The sequence below is a fragment of the Phyllostomus hastatus genome, unplaced genomic scaffold (assembly GCF_019186645.2).
Source record: "Phyllostomus hastatus isolate PE091 unplaced genomic scaffold, TTU_PhHast_1.1 phas_contig_148, whole genome shotgun sequence".
NCBI classification, from domain to species: Eukaryota; Metazoa; Chordata; class Mammalia; order Chiroptera; family Phyllostomidae; genus Phyllostomus; species Phyllostomus hastatus.
In genome coordinates, this window is record NW_025333607.1 from 22146104 (window position 1) to 22161348 (window position 15245).

The 15245-nt window shown below is 52.9% G+C and overlaps 1 long non-coding RNA gene across 1 annotated transcript in view; it reads right to left on the reverse strand.

The window, feature by feature from the left end:
• Positions 1-6908: 6908 nt before the first annotated feature.
• Positions 6909-15245, reverse strand: part of LOC123805236 — a 51672-nt gene continuing 43335 nt past the window's right edge. The window contains exons 6-7 of the long non-coding RNA XR_006783280.1: positions 11708-11843; positions 6909-8078 (exon numbers count right to left, since the gene is read on the reverse strand). This is a non-coding gene — a long non-coding RNA (uncharacterized LOC123805236). The remainder of the gene's footprint in view (positions 8079-11707; positions 11844-15245) is intronic.

The window sequence follows — 15245 nt, forward strand, 5'->3', positions numbered from 1 at the left end:
TTGTGAACTCCATCCCCCACCTCCACCCCCCCCCTCCCCCCGGCTTCTGGCATCACCGGCCGTGCACTGGGCCAGCCGCGCGGTGCTGGGTGCTGTCCGGGGCGCAGACGTGCCCTTCTGGAGCGCCAAAGCCTGAGATCCGCTCGCTCTTATTATTGTCACCTGCAAAGCCACGCACGTCACTAGTGGCCATTGAGTTACTGGCCTTGGCTCTCCACAAGCAGCGCTGGCACTCGGAGCAGAGACCTGTCCCGGCTGCAAGCCCCACGCGTTTTCATGGGGCCGCTCATCCTTCGCCGGGTTCTGTGCGTTGCGCTCGGAGAGGGAGTCTTGGTAGCACACGCAGACACGGAGGCCGGGCATCTTGGAAACGGCTCCGTGTCACTTGGCGCCCTCGCTGGGGCTCCACGCACGTGGTCCCCGCTGCCTGTCCAGGGCGTAGAGACTCCCGGCCGGGGAGCAGCGTGGTGTCTTTCAGTCTCATTACCTGGCGTGGATTTTTCAGGAAAACCTGCAAGTGGAAGGGCAGGTTGAAAGGACTCTGAAAGCACTCACAGTCTGCTTTCCTAGAGAGAGGGGGAGGAGCGAGTGACCTTGTCCCCGGGACGGGGAGTGACCTGGGCTCCGTGGTGATTACGATCCAGGACAGTTACGCTGCTGGACTGTCCATGGCTCCGTGGAAAGTAAGAGAAATGATTAGTGAAAACACATATTTGGCTGCTAAATGCATGGAGCCGTTCTTACTGACCATAATTTACAATCTTAGGGAATAAGGAAAATCTGCTTATCATGAGGAATTTTTCTTACCTTAAGGTTAGATTTCCAAGCCAGCATCTAAGACAAAACTTACTGACAGCCCAAGTCACCCCTGAACATCTTTCCAATGCTCCTGAAGTTCAAACCGCGCCTGCCTGCTGTGGTCTCTGGCAGGGACAAGAATTTAAGTCACCCCCAAACCTTTCCAGCATTCCCCTCTGACGTGTGTTACCTGTTTGGGGTTACCTGCATCCATTGTTCACCATACGGCGGCGACCCATCGCCGGCAGAGTTCCGAGAACAGACGCCGTGCGCCGCCGACTCCGAGATGCCTCTTTTCTGCGTTCCCACACCTCCGACGCTGCAGTGCGTCTCGTCACGGACGGCACTGTAAACTGGCCGCGGCCGGGGGTCTTGCTCTCGTTCCTTCTCTTCTCACGGCTTCGCGCAAGGATGGTCAGTCTTACCATTAAGGGTCCAGGAGATGGGAGCAAATATAGTCGTTGAATTCCTACATGGTAAACATATATAAGTAAAAGTTAGGCTAGAAATAAAACCCACCGCAGTGCATGTAGGTCTCTAAAAAGAAAACGAGAAAAACAGCACGAACAGCAAGCCTGCATTTGAAATAAGACTCAACTCGGACTCAGAGCGCCTGGCGGGAAGTTCTGTTGCAGGGGTCAGGGGTCGGAGGCGCCCTGGCCGAGCGGACACACGCGCTCGGGGCCCAGCCACTCGGCAGGCCCGCTGAGCCTGAGCCGTGCTTTGGGTGTCGCTCTCAGGGCTGGGCCACGCTCCCGTCTTCAGAGGGCTGTCCCTGATCACAAAGGACAGGTTTCATTCACGTCACTGAAGTCACACAGCTGTCCTTCTAAACGGGGAGTCCGGGAGGGCGGACTTTGTCCCCAGACCGTGTCTTTGTGTCTCACTGTGCTCCCGGGGAAAGTGAATTCGGACCGAGTTGTTGTTTTGGAAAGGACATACCATTCTTCCTTCTCGTAGAAAGAGTTAACCAGTAAAGGCTAACTGTTCAGTTTGTGGACGTAAACGGGGTGGGATGGTTTGGGGCCGTTGGCCCGTCCCTGCCGTGAAGGCAGCCCGGCCGCCCTCCGCCCGCATCCCTGAAACAGCTGTCCTTCCCCGGCGGCCCCTTGGGAGGACCCCAGAGGGCTGTGTCTACATCCCTGTGCAAGTTTACCCAAGGAAATACCAACCCTACGTACCTGTGTTTCTTTCTGCAACTGAACAACAGCTAAGTATAATTCGGGGTGTGATTCCTTTTGTGAACCCAGACCTGGAGTCTTCTGGGACTGTAGGCATCTCTGGTCAGTTTGAAACAAAACAAAGAAAAAGCGAACAAAAGAAGAAAACACCGACCAACATCCCTGCAGCGAGTTAAAGAGACACAGTAACTTTCACATCCCAGGAGCCGAGCCCAGGCAGGACAACCTTCACTACCACTGCTAAGTAGCTACAGAGTGTCAGGCATCATGGTCAAGTTTGAATTGTTTCCCGTATCCTCAAAACAACAGTATCAAGTAGGGAATGTGACGCCAGCTGCAGGGGTGAGAAAACCGAAGTTTAGGAAGGTTAAACGGAAGGTTAAACGTGTGTGTGATAGATTCCACACAGACTCTATGCACAAAGCATCATTAGCCTTTTTTTCAAAGCTTCTCTATAACACACAGACATGGAGAGAACTATCATGCCTGCCTGCTCACCCTAGCACCTCAAACCCACGCCACAGAGGGAACCCATGAGCCTGGAAGACTAGAGGCCGGCTAAGGTGCGGCGTCCGGACGGCGGGCGTGTGGCTGGGAGCCGGGCGGAGGGGCCGGAAGCAAGAGCGGGGCCACAGTGGCATTCATTGTTCAGCGAGCTTGTCCACAGAGTTCAACCCACCGACAGCAATGAATGTTGATTGTGGCCTTCAGACAAACACCCTCTCGGCTCAGGGAGGGACGGCCCGGCCCGGCGCGCTCCGGGCTGGTGCCGTAGCTGATGGTTAGCCACAGGGTACAATCAACGGTCGATGGTTTTGACTTTAATTCCAAACTCACCGACAGCGTTGAATGTTCACCGAAGCAACCTCGTTCTCGGAGTTCTGCCGCCTGCACCGTCTCTGCAAGTGCCGGGAGCGGGTTAGGGACAAACAACAGTACTTTCGGCTGTGTTTTTTGTGCATTTTAAGCCATTTCGAAAAGCGTACGAATGGAGAAGCATGATTCCTCCAACCAAGAGTTTGGCAAACCTCCCTGTCACATTGTGGGGGAAGTAGGTCTGTTTCATTGAACTAAAAAAAAAAAAAAAAAACTTCCCTTGGCTTAGTTCCAGAGATGGAATTATCTCATGGTTAATGACAGAGAGAATGTGTTCTTCCGAGTAGCTGGAGGTACCCAATCAAAACAGTATCTGATCATTTAAATGTTGCTATGCTTAGAGTAGGTGAACATGAAGTATTTAGAGCCTACCAATTAAACAGAATTTTCTTAGATTTCCTAAAATCAAACGAATGTGAGTCAGTGTTACCCTCCAGTGCTTGATATTTCTCTCTCATAGAAGGTTACAGAGTGAGAACAATTTCCTAAGTATTCTTATTTAGAATCTCCTGAAAGACAGTACGTGAAGGACCAGCTGGACACATTTTTCTTAGCTCACAGGGCACAGAGACGCCGCGGGTGCTCCGAAAGGCAAAAGCCATCTCTGAGTGCGACACAGCCACGGTGCCCCGCTGTTTCGGATACGAACGCCCCTGCACGCCCTCCCCCCATGCTTTGCCCATCCCCTTTCTCCCAGAGTGCTTCGTGATCTGTTTGCGTGTTAAATCATTGCCAACTCGGTTGAATACATTTTTAGACCACCTGCAATAACTTCCTATCATGGATCCTAAACAAGTCACTTCCGATGTCCCCAAACCAAGACAGGAGGCCTCCCTCTCATACATGACCGGCATGCAATGCGGTCAGAACTGGCTGCGGTCAGGCCACCCACAGCCACTCGGGACCCTAACCTGAAGGTGACCGTCATCTGTGCCAGCAACTGTCCTCGATGTAGAAGGGACACTTTCACCCTCACAGGTCACGCATTCTAACATTCGTTCAGAACATTTTTTATATCTGTATAATAATAAAATATATGATTTTTAATGTGTTTTCAGTTACAATCTAGAAATTATTTAAGAAAGAAGTATCAAAATAGAAACAATAATTTTTTTCTTTTCAAAACACGGAATCAAGTATATTGCTAAGAAACACAACCAAAAATTGTCTTTAACGTTAATTAACCAGAATCTTCAGTAGCTGGCTTTGTAAAATGTTTGTAACAGTCACCGTGAATAATATTGCTACACTCAACAGGAACCTAATCAACAAAACAAAGAAACAAGCAAAGTATAGCCAAAGACACTGAAACTGAGAACAGGCTGACAGTGACCAGAGGGGAGGGGGTTACAGGGAAAGGGTGAAGGGTTTGCAGGAACAACTATAAGGACACGTGGACACTAACAAGGTGGGGGGGGAGAGGGGAGGGAGGCGGACAGGGCTGGGGTGGGGGGAAAGGCAGAAAACTGTACTCGTGAACAATAAAAAATGTTAAAAAACGATATTACTAAATAAACATCTATGGCATAAAAAAACAAAACGTGTCACTTATCAAAATACTTTTTTCAAGTGCTGTGAAAAGTATGTAAGCCTTGAGCATTCAGAATATTTTAAAGTCACTAATTTTTAATGCTTTCTAGACACCGTTTACATGGAACCTGATTTTTTTTTTTTAAGGGAAAGACGCTTTAGGGGTCTACTGCGCATCCGTATGGAGTGCGGTGACAAGTTGGGAATGTAGATTCATCTGCATTTTGCTGCGTTTAAGTCTTTTGAACGAAGCAGTTTTTCTCCCCCGCTGAATAAAACTCTTTAGAAGGCCCCCTTCTCCGTGGGCACTGCGGCGCCGCTGCTGGGGGGGTGTCACCCCAGACCGAGGACCGCGGAGGGCGCCTCGCGCCTGGCCGGCGTCCTGCCCACCGGGGGAGTGTCGGGTCGGCGCGCCGCCGCTTCCGGTCGCGCCCGCCCACCGCCCACCGCCCACCGCCCGCTGCAGCTGCGAGCTCTGGCAGGACCGGTACGCGGTGATGAGACCCTCAACTGTGTATTTGCATCAACACAAAGTAGGCATTTGGCCTCCTAACAGGCCAAGCGGGAGGGCACCGCAGAGCCGGGCTCCGATTTGTCCCCCCAAATGCTTCCCTAGAGGTCCTTTGCAGAACGCAACGAACTGAAAGTTCTCGCACATGAAGGGGTTCACTTAGGACAACAGGACGTCACATTCCATGTCCCGGACGCGTGAGGTCGCAGCAGCCGGTACAGCGGCTCAGCCCCGTCTCTCCTGGGACCGGACTCGGGGTGCGCTTCGCACAGGTGTCGTTTGTGGCAGGTAACAGCTCGTCAATGGGCAGTTGAACCATTTTCCGTAACGGAAACGCGTCCTGCGGGCTCGGGCTCCACGCACTCCCGGGCTCCGGGGGCAGGGAGCAGAGGCAACTGCAGGGCCCCGTGTTCTCAAACACGCGTGTTCCGCCTACAGGAGTCCTTCTCCCGGCCGGGTCGGCTCGGGTCCTGCCCATCCGTGTGCGCGCTTCTCCGCATCCCGATCTCCGACTTCCGCCTCGGCGTTCCCGACCGACTCCCGGGCCGCGAGCCGTGGGTCTCGGCGAGCGCGGCGACTGCCCCGCGCCGAGCGGTCCCGCTTGCCGCGAGGACGCGGGCGGGGCCGTTTTTAGGGACCGGCCCGGGCTCCAGGGTTCTAAGTCGATGGCGGCGGTCTCGCTTGCCGCAGAGCTTCCCTGGAATGAGAAGGGCCGCCAGCCAGAGGCCGTTTAGGGATAGAGACCTCCCTCGCCCCGCCCTTTGCTTCGGAGGGGCGTGCCAGGAGGACGCGAGCGACGCGCGCCCCATCCAGACGCGTTTCGGCTTTGATTTCTCCTCCCTCGGCCGCGGAGCTCGGGCCGCATTTCGGCGTGGCTCAGGGTTTGGAGATCATAAACAAACCCACGCGGTTTCTCCGCCTTGAGCGAGGGTCACAGGATGCGCGAAAGCGCCGCCAAGCTAACGCGGCCTGGCGCGGGCGCAAGGGGACCTGGGGCGCGTGCCGCGTGACAGGCCGCGGGGCCGCGGAAGCGGTTTCCGGCACGATGTCGTCTGCTGACGACACGTGTTTACTCTAAGTGACGGCCTCCGCGGGGCAGGTGTATGAGCTGGGGCATCTGCGCGCCGCCTCCAGCCCCTCCCTCCGCCGGGCGCCTGGACCTACACGGAGCGCATGGGCGCGGGCGTGGCCCGGCGAAAGGGGCTCAGCTGGAGGGGACCCTTCGCTCCGGTCAGTGCGAACGTTTTAGGGGTGGCCAGAGCCGCGCATCTGTAGTTTAACCTGCGCTGTTTAGTGTTGGTGGAAATGAGTCACGAAAAGTAGCTGCCTTAGGAAAGGTGACCGGTGTGCGGGGTCCCAAGACCCCGTTTTGGTGTCCGTTTCTACCTTCTCGAACGGTTTCTCCCGCTGCTCGTGACGCAGACTCTCTTGGAATGTTCCAGCGCCAGCCCGTGCCCCTACAGATGATGCGGCTACCCTGCCTGTCGCAAAGGCCCATGCTGGGGCGTGGTCACGGTGAACGTGGGGACTCGCCACTCCAGCAGGAAGAGTAGGCGGTGGCAAGGACAGACCCTGCGCAGCCGTGCGGACAACTGAGGTGACAGGGGGGCGTGCCCTTCCCCGAGCAGGCGGGGCCAGAGGGCCCGGCCGCGGGCGCCAGACCTGCCCGCTCTGGGGCAACCGTCCCCAGGGGCGGGGCCCTGAGCCACGTCTTCGTGGGCACCCACAGCCTCGCTCCTGGGCGCAGTGAGGGGTGCCCTTCCCCGAAACACCGTGGCAACAGTGGTGCGCAACGCACTTTGGGCAAGGTCTCTGGGCTCGCTTTGGAGGGAAAACATTCCCAGCACAACCTTTGGACAATTTGGCAATGGGGGAAAACTGGCTGGTTTTTAATATGCGCATTAACTGGATTTAGACCTAAAATCCACACCATATATATTCCCAGAGAGACTGTGAGGGATTTGGAAGTATTTTTCGCAAACAAATCAGTCCAACTGGCACAGACTGAGCCCTTACGATTTTACAAGGAAATTGTATTTTCTGGAAAGATTTGGAAATCTACATTCTAGCCATCTTGGCGGGGTTTGTTCTTGGACATCGGCATGCGTGTACTGTTTGTTGAAAAACTGTACAGTGCCCCCAATACGTAAGAGTTTATTCTAATGGAGGAGGGTTTTGTTTTGTTTGCTTTTTTTTTTTTTAAGAAACTTTGCAGGTCCAACACGAAGGTCGCTTTTAGGAAGATCCTGGCACCACCGGTAGTGTTCGCGTATCTTACTGTCCTTCGTGTATCCGCGATTTACTGTATCACAAGCTGAGTGGACACTTTGGTTCTCCAGAGCGCATCCGAACGAACTGGGACCACCCAGTGGGCGAAGGTTTCCGTGTGGGAGATTCGCAGCAGTTTCCAAGGCGCTGTTCTCCCGGGCCGCGCCAAGCCAACAGCTCAACGCAGCAGCAGCGGGCCGAGTCCGCGGACGGGAGCGCCGCTCGCTGGCCGGGTTCCGCCCCCTCGCCCGTCCTCAATCTCCCGCATGACATGCGGGTCCTAAAACCACCCCCCACGGACACTCGTTCATCTTTCCCCTGAATCCTCCATAATGCGTATTCTGCCACGGACAGCATGAAACCCATTATGTAACGGAGAGACTTAGGTCTCGAATCTAGGCAAAGTTAGATTTCTTTTCCGAAGTGCCTAGAAATATATCTTAAACCAAGAAAGAAAGAAACGCAGCATCATCATGTCCCCAGGGAGTCCGGCGGCCGGCCGTGCCCTCTCTTACCTGGCGGGTGGGCTGGCTGACTGACTGGCGGGTGGGCGGGCAGCTCTCTGGGGGTCAGGTGTGGTGTCTCTACTCAAAAGGTGCAATGGCTCCCCACCCCCCGAGCTCCGGAGCCCCCCTCCCCCATTACCTAAAGCAGCAACGCAGCCTTGGGGACTCTGGCGGGCTCGGGACGGCTCCGTCTGATCCCCTGTCAAAACCGTTTCTCGTCCCTGAGCTCATGCCCTAAGTTATCTTTTAAAGCAAACACCACGCCACTGGCTCGGCACAGAATGAGACTAGTGTATCATCGCGTTCTTACACATCCATCAACTCTCCAGATTTTTTTTTAATGTTGCGAGGGTTTGTCTACCAGAAAAATAGTTCGGTGTTCCTTTGCTTTCGGATTTAGACTTCTTCCTGAAGGAAAAAGAAAAGAAAATATATACATTACTACATCTTCCCCAAAGCCCACGGAGCTTATATTGAAGTTAAATTATATCAGTCTTTCAAAACTACTCCTTTATAAATAATCATTTAAAGAACCAATTTACAAGTCTTTTTTTTTTAAAGAAAAGAACCTTTTTGAATAGAAAAGGCCCCAAGGATAGCATGAAGTTTGGACTGAGGAAAATATAATGAAAAATTCAAGTCCTGGTTGGAGCTGGGTTTAAAAAAACAAAAACCAACAAAAAGCACATTTTTCTACTGAAAAGCCACTCTGTCACCAGTGCTGCCACGGTGACTGGTAGAAGCCGTGCCAGCCGCGGTCAGCAGGGTTTATTTTTAGGGAAGAAATGCAGCCTCCGCGATCTGAGACTTCGCAGGAACGCCGGATCAGTCCCTCCTCGGGAGAAGGACGGACGGTCTCGCGGGCGGAGAGTCAAAACAGTTTCAGAATCAACCCGCAGCGCGGCTGCCCCGTCGGGGCCGCAGCCGGCATCCTTCTGCCGTGGTGATTAACCACGGAAATGAACCTTGGGCAATTAGCAGTAACACGTGCATAACAGAAAATAGGCATTTCTTTTCCTCAGAAAAAAATATATTTGTCTTTAAAATGATGGTAGAACTCTTGCTTACACAGACCTTAAAATTTGTCAGGGGGGGAGACCAGAAATGCATCACGGAGAAACAGGGCTAGGGTTCCTCTAATTTCCACGTGAAACCATCGGCTCTGACTTTATGATTGCATCACACGCCATGACAGGCCGAGTGTCCTGGCCGTACTTTTAGAATACTGACAACATCTTTCAAACTTTCAACCCTCCATTCAAAATTCAGTCTCCAGCCCAGCTCTCCCCAGCTTTCCGACTTCATTCCCCACTAATGATGTCATTTGCATGCCTTGCTATTTTGGGGAGATGTTGTGAATGTGTATTCCTGGCCTCATAAATTATACAAGCATCTGTTCGTTCGGTCGACAGGGCGGAATGTGTTTTGCATCAACCTGTGTGAAACAATGCATATAATACAATTTTATTTCCCCCGAGCTGTTCGTGAATACTGACTCGGTAATAAAACGAATGTTTGCATGATCAGGATGGAGGAGGAAGGATGCGAAATAGCAAATGACGAGTGTGTTCCAAAGCCCCACCTGTAGGAATTTCAGAAAAGAACTTAGGAGAGTGAGGTAGGTACGGTAACGTTCCGGGTTTCTAGTCCGCAGAGACGGTTCAAACCAGGTGAGGGCGGCACGATGTGCCCATTTGTTCTGAGGACGCAGCTGCTCCTCCCTCCCGGCTTTCCTCGCATATCAAACACTATTGCTGGAGGAGAGGGAAGCTGCTAAGGCTCTCTGATACCGAGTTCCCAGGCCCCACTGGGAGGACTGACCTGGAAGTGGGTGTAATCTAAAAGTGGGCGTGGCCAATCAGGAGCCTCGCCCAGAGTGGGCGGGGCGGGGCCTCGGTTCCCCCTACCCCGCGCTCCCCGCAGGAAACTGTGGGCTGAGATGGGGGTCCCAGACAAAACAGTCAAGGGGCCCCTCCAGGTCCGGATCACAGCACTCAGCACATCTCAGGGAAGTGAATGCTTCGGCATGCAGTCTCCATCAAACCCGCACCGTGTGGCGTGTGTGGATTGTTTCAAGAATTTATGCGTTGATTCTGAACCTTGATTAATGACCTTTACCACACCTGGGAGTCTGTGATTTTTTTTCAAAGTTTTCCTTCCTACTTTTCATTTCCTTAATCAAAGAGGATGATTCCATGTAGGGCTCAATCAGCATTTCCTTCATCCCTCATTCCAGCAAACACACAGGCCCAAACTCAGCACAACTGAGGTAGCAGGTCACGTGCGTTTTCCTCCATGCAGTATTAATGGGTCCGCTTGTTCCTTGAACAATAGGACCACGGGGCAACTCGATTCACTGAAATCACAATTGAGGAGAGAAAAACAAAGACTTCCTTCACCGAACGGCTACTCTGTGTTCGTGCCGACCTACGGGCGTTCCTTGTGAAATGTGCAGCAATAATCCAAACACTTCAGGGGCTTTAAACACCTCGTTGTGCCCTTTGTGACTGTTTCTCTTCCAAAAAAGTCACGCAGAAATACATATAGAGAGAGAGAGAGGAGGGCGGGCGGGGGAGGGGAAGAGGGCGGTGGGCGGGGAGAGAGAGGGAGCACCCCTCCGCACATCTGTCACCTCTTCGGTCTTGGGCTGCTTCCCTTTCCTTTTCCAATTCTCCTTTCCAATCACAGTTTATAAACTACATGATTCTGTATTAGTTTAGTTGCGTGCGTGCAGCCCAGCCGCTAGACGATCGTATACTTGACAAAATGGTCCCCCCCCACATTTCTGTGCCCACGTGGCCCCACACAGAGAGCTCAGGATACTACCGACTCTGTCCCCTGAGAGGACCTCCGTGGCCCGGTGGCCGCGCTGTGACCACCGTCGACCCTTCTCAGCCCCACTCCTCTTGCCCACACAGCCCCCCAAACCCCCCCCCGAGACAGCTGTCAGTCTGTCCCCCTCGTTTGCTTGTTTGTTTTGTTCTTTAGATCCCGCATGCCGGTGAGATCATTCGGTGTTGGTCTTTGTCCGGCTTATTTCCCTTGGCATAAGACCCCGTGGGCCCGTCCATGCTGCGGCAATGGTAAGATTTAGTTATTTTTGTGGCCAAGTGATACTCCATGGCATGTAGGTATGAAGACTCTTTGAAAAGATGTGTAACGTCACTAGCCGTCAGAGAAATGCAAAATAAGACCACGATGAGGTATCACCGCACACCTGTCAGAATGCCCACCATCGATAAACCCACGCACGAGCGCGGGTGCGAATGCAGATCGGTGAAGCCCCTGGGGAAAGCAGTATGGAGTTTCCTCAAGAAAGAAAAAGGAAAAATGGAGCCAGTGATTCCGCTCCTGGGGATTCACCTGGAGAACCCGGACACACGGATTCAAAAGAACTCGGGCGGCCCCACGTTCACGGCGGCGTTGCTTACAACAGCCGGGCGGTGGCCGCGGCCCACGTGCCCCATTACCAGTAGCTTTGAGCTTCTATTTTTAACACCCTTTGGGTTGTGAAATCATTAGCTTATGTTTTCCAAACTTGCACGTAAGACGATATAGAACATGTACTCTGGGACCTCCGGGCCGCCCGATCGACCCTGTTGGGCTTTAACACAAGGCAGACGGGGGGCGTGCAACTGAGAGAGGACCCGTGCACCCAGGGGAGACACGGCCCAGCTCCCGGGGGGACGTGTAACTGAAAGAGGACCCGTGCACCCAGAGGGGACAGGGCCCAGCTCCCGCGCTGGGTCGCCCACCCTGCGCCATGTCCTTTGGAAGCAAACAGAGAGGCTGCAGCAGCTCATTTTTAAGAACGAGAACTCTGCCCGGGTGCCTCCTTCTCAGTCTACTGCTCCCACGGGACAGTGGGTCCCCGGGGCCGGGAACGGTTTCCGGTTCCTCTCTGGGCGGAGAGCCTCCCTCTTTCCCTGGAGGCAGCAGGGGTCCGAAAGGCGCACCGCCTTTCCCGAAATCTCTGGTGCACGCCTGCATCCAGCTGCCCATCGAGACACAGCCTGTGCCCCCTCTCTGCTATTTACCTGGCTTTCTGGGGAGCCGTGCGAGGGCTGCGGACTTCCACGCGGGCGCCCCCGGCGGCTGGATGCTCAGTCTCGGCAGGCGGTCGCCCTCCCAGGCGGCAGGAACACGTCACACGGGGAGAGGCACCTCGCAGACCTGACACAGAAACACGGTAAGTTAATGCATTCCCGAGCCTTCTTTTCCCACCACCTCCATGTCCAAAACGTCGGGGACTATTTCACTGTCCCGTTCCCACGCGTGTGTCATAGTTCGGCACAGCCGTCCCTCTCCAGAGGCCAGTTTGCACTATGTCATCTGCACTCAACACACAAGGCCCCAGACGGCAACTCTTCACGCAACGGTGAATTCCTGCTTATCGCTCCAGACAAGGAATTCCGACCCCACAGCAACAAACTGCCTCACAGTAGTCACCTGGAAGGCTGACCATGTTCAGATGGTTCCAAACTCACCGGAGCAAGTCGGTGAGACGCTGCCCTCCCCCCTCCCCCCAGGGGAGGCGGACTTCCCGTTAGGAGGGTTCCGGGGCTGGGGGGGCTTGGTCCTTCTGGACGGAGGGCTGTAAAAATACTTGATGCTTCAGGCTATTTTCGGCTTTTATTTTCTGGCAATAACTGGGCAAAGAAAACTCCTCCATTCTTTTTTTAGTGGTTTTGGGGGCAACAAAAACAGTTTGCTCACTGGAGTTGTTTGAGCTAAACATTCATTTTCAAAAAGTCCCCTTCACGCTCTCAGTTCGGAACAGCGCCCCGCTCTGTAAGATCACCTGAACGGCGCTCCGTTGTGCTCAGGTTCGCTGGTGTAAGGGCAATCACAGTAACACGGAGCCCTGTGGGCCCACACCGCAAGGCTGCAGCCCCGATAAACAAGACCGGCTCCGGGCAGTATTTCAACGAGCACTCACGCATTCCCAAGCTCTACCGGAGACCCTCACGGGCATTCCAGACACATGTTATCATTTCTCTGTTATTAAACCCTAGTACGAAACAGTTTAAAGATGTCTCCGGGAGACCGGCGGTATCGACCAATCAGCTTTCCTTTCCTGGCTGGGCAGCGCCCCAAGGTAGAAGGGACCCCGTTTCCCCTCTGCTTTTAAATAGAACTCTTTATGTCCGTTGAAATCAGTCTCATGTTGGAAGCGCAACTTCTGCGAACCTCTGTGGTTATTAAAGGTATCTTACCGGAATGGACAGTAAACTTTTAAATGTGGAGGGACATCCATTATCACGAGTCTGGAATCCTTTAGGAGGAATAATGAAATAAAAATATGCACGGCATACTGAGAAACACAAAACAGATGTCTCCTAAATTTCAGCGTATTTATATACTTGTAAATAGTGTGTTTTTCCATAACGCGGCATTTCTCCAGGGCAGTTCGTGGGCACCCGTGGGAGGGAGGGGGCGGCAGACGGAGCCCACATTTGTTCCGAGGTCTGCTCTCGAAACCGCCTAAGACGGTTGGTTACTCAGGCTGCGCCAGAGCGGTTCCCTCTGACGAAACCCTTGAGCGGAGGTAGACAGACCATCTGCGTTTAGGCGCTTGCTGCCCTGCTCTCGTGCACGTCCCGCCCACTCCCGGTTCCCGTGTCGTGGAAGGTCCCGGAGCCGGGTTCCTTGCTTCTACGGGATCAGGCCGAAGGAGGAGGTGGCGTTCATGCCCCGGCTCGACGGTTTCACCGTCTGCCGGCAGAGTCTGTGCAGGGAGTCGGTGCGAGACCTTGGAAACGCGAGAAGAGTCTTCTGGAATCTGAAGTTCAAGTTCCTAAGCAGAAACCATCTGCTGGATCGGGAAGGAGTGAGCCCCACCCCGCCTCCCTAGCTAAGTCAGCCACGGCCCTCCAGAGCCCCCGATGCGGGGAAGAGCATGTCCATCCATCCGAAGCTCCTGGGACTGGAGTTGCTTCAGACTCCACAGAGCGGCAGGGAAGACACAGCGGGAGGGAGGGGAAGGGAAGGCGTCTACACGACCAGGGCACCGTGTCGTGGCGGTTTTGCCTTAAAAAGTGGCGAAGAAACTGAAATCGCCTTCTCTTTGTTTTCCTTCATGAAATTCAAAGTTATGACGGTCTACGGTTTAGTTTTAGAGAGTATCAAATGAGGAACTGATAGCAAATAGGGCATATGTTTTACTTTAAATTGATCTGTTCTGCTTCTTTGGTTATAGATTATTGACGGAAAGTGAGTATAAATCTGAATTATTTCCCATTCGGCTAAGAGCTTAAACATACATTCTTGTAAAATGGAATCTTAAGAAGTAACTCCTAAATTAATGATTAAAAAATGCTGACCAATTGTTCAGAGTCATTCTATTTCCATTATTATAAAGCATATCCTAAGGTTATATTTCCTATCAAAATAGATTGGCACCTAAATTTCCAGTTCCTCAGATTTTTTTAATTCACCTAGTGTAAGTGAATCACTTTATCTCCTAGAAGAGGAAACGGATACTTCCAAAATTTAAGTGAGTTTCCTTATGTTCTCGTGAGCACACAGAGACAAGGCCGCAGCCAGTTCCTAATCAGGGTCCTTTCTGGGCTCACTTCCTCCTTGAAGTGCTCAGTCAAGTTCACGGTCAAGCTGAACCCTCTCGTCCCAACTTTCAAAACCATCATCCTTGCTCCAGCCCTTGTGTGACTTTCGGTCCATCTCACGAGTTTACTGTTCATGCTGTTTCAGTCAAAAGGTAATACCTACAGTTTTACACTACTTAGTGACATAATTTACCCTATTCTGGTCGGGTTTTTTTGCTGTTGTTGTTTTTATCTCTCTCTCTTTTAAATGCATCTGAGAACCCAGCACTCGGCCGTCCCCTCCAATCAGTGTCACGCGCTGGCGCCCCCCGGACAGCAGTGCTCTCCAGCCGGCCCTTCCCCCCCCCATCCCCAAAGCCACCGGCGAACACACTTGATCTCAAAATGTCAGAACGCATAAACCTCCGTTTGTGTTTCCCTTGAGGAGCAGGGAGGCTTAATGGGTCCTTCCTTTGTTATTTTCCCCCAGGACACGGAGTCGAATGCCTGCTATTTTTGCAATAAATAAAACTTTTATATAGTTCTGAAACCTCTGGACACATCACCACCCCCCGCTCCCGGGGCAGCTAAGTTCCTTTCCCATATTTGAAATTAAGGAGGACAGATCAAAACTTGGAAACAGGGACAAACGCTATCTGCAGCAACACCCAGCCCCCCCAACCCCGCCCCACTGTACTGTCTCCATGCAGCTCCCCATCATTCCAGCGACAGCTGCAAAAAGCTGGAAAACTGTATCTTTGTTACCGTTTTCTCCCTAAAACTGTAAAAAAGCTTCAGCCCTACTGGATGCACATGAGACATGCTTCCCACTATGCTGCGAGAGGCTTTTGCCAACATTTATGATTCACACAGATAGTCAGGGCCACTAGCCATTACGACACTGGCTTGGATTTTGCTCTTTAGGGTCCCCCTTCCTGCCTTCCGTCCTCCCCAGCCAACAGACGGACCGACGGATTCTTCAACGCAAACCCACTCCAGGTGCACAGGAAAATGGAGCGTGGGAAGTAGA